The sequence below is a fragment of the Nycticebus coucang genome, chromosome 2 (genome assembly GCF_027406575.1).
Source record: "Nycticebus coucang isolate mNycCou1 chromosome 2, mNycCou1.pri, whole genome shotgun sequence".
In the NCBI taxonomy this organism is placed as follows: domain Eukaryota; kingdom Metazoa; phylum Chordata; class Mammalia; order Primates; family Lorisidae; genus Nycticebus; species Nycticebus coucang.
This window is the reverse complement of record NC_069781.1, coordinates 53,950,584-53,951,826: the sequence shown is the minus strand read 5'-3', so window position 1 is coordinate 53,951,826 and position 1,243 is coordinate 53,950,584. Positions and strand designations below refer to the sequence as shown.

The following is a 1,243-nucleotide window of genomic DNA, read 5'->3' as shown; positions in this document are numbered from 1 at the left end:
ACCCCCATGACAGGACACAGGAATGATCCCACTGACTTGTGCAATTCCTCTCTGGAAAGAAAGACTCAGGGAAGGGTTCACTGTTGGATGGGGGTTCTAAGGTCATTTTTGCCAAGGAAATCTGGGTTTTAGGAAATCCAAACAACAGCTAGAGGATAAGGGCTCTGAGTAAGCAAGTTCTCTTGACCCTGAAAACTCTTCATGTCTTGTAAAGAAAAAAGTGCAGCTGAGGAGGAAAGGTGTGTGGAGGGTGAGGAAGTTCCTGAGTCAGGACCAGGTTTCCTCTTACCTGGGTCTCAGGGAAGTTCTTGTGGCAGGCATTGTACTAGAAAAACAGATGTGGAACTAAAATTCACATTTCCAGATATCAAAGTAATTTACAGTTTAGTATGGTTACTGTTGGAATATTTTGTAATCTCAGTATAATCTTTTCAGAACTAATAAGTAACTATTGGAAATGAAATCATGAAAATAAAAACTTTTTAATAAAAAGATGGTAGGTATATAAATATAATTATTATAATTACTACTGTTCCCAGGCACATCAATGACACAAATAGGTCATTTGAAATTATTTTCTGAACCAGAATTTCAGGAAAAAATGCAGTTTAAAGAGTATCAGCTAGGAAATGCTCTAAGCTGCTCAATGAAAAAGACAGCGTAGAATTTCTTATACTACTGTAGATGTTGAATGAAGGTAGGTTTTAGAGTAGAAAGAAGTTAGGAACAATCTATTATTGCATTTAAAATATAAGTTTATTTTTTATTTTTTAAATAAATTTATTTTAAAATATGGAATGCTTCATGAATTTGTGTGTCATCATTAATGCCAGGGCCATGATAATCTCTGTATTGTTCAAATTTTAGTATGTGTGCTGCCGAAGTGAACACTAAAATATAAATTTAAGTGGAAAGAATGGGTATCCTACAGAATGAAAGATTTTAGCATTTTCAGGATATATCTTATACTCAACGTTGCACTTTTCCTGCTTTGCTAGTTAGCCTTCCTCTTTTCTCTCATACTTATCATTTATGGAACACTCAACCAGTTTGGTTTTTCTGTACAGCTAATTATTTCATTTCGTAATTGTGCTACCTTGCATTAAGCTTTTTCTTTTAACTAGTACATTTATTTAATTATATACTTATTCTTATATTTAAAATTTTGAGGTTGTAAGTTTTAAGGAAACCAAGCTGAGATATCCAGCCCACTCTGTGTGATATTTGCATCTTAATCTAGGCA

General features: G+C 33.8%; 1 non-coding gene across 1 annotated transcript; it reads right to left on the bottom strand.

The window, feature by feature from the left end:
* Positions 1-786: 786 nt before the first annotated feature.
* Positions 787-891, bottom strand: LOC128580088 (U6 spliceosomal RNA). The gene has a single exon (XR_008378440.1). It is a non-coding gene; the product is annotated as a U6 spliceosomal RNA (small nuclear RNA).
* Between the last annotated feature and the right edge of the window lie 352 nt (positions 892-1,243).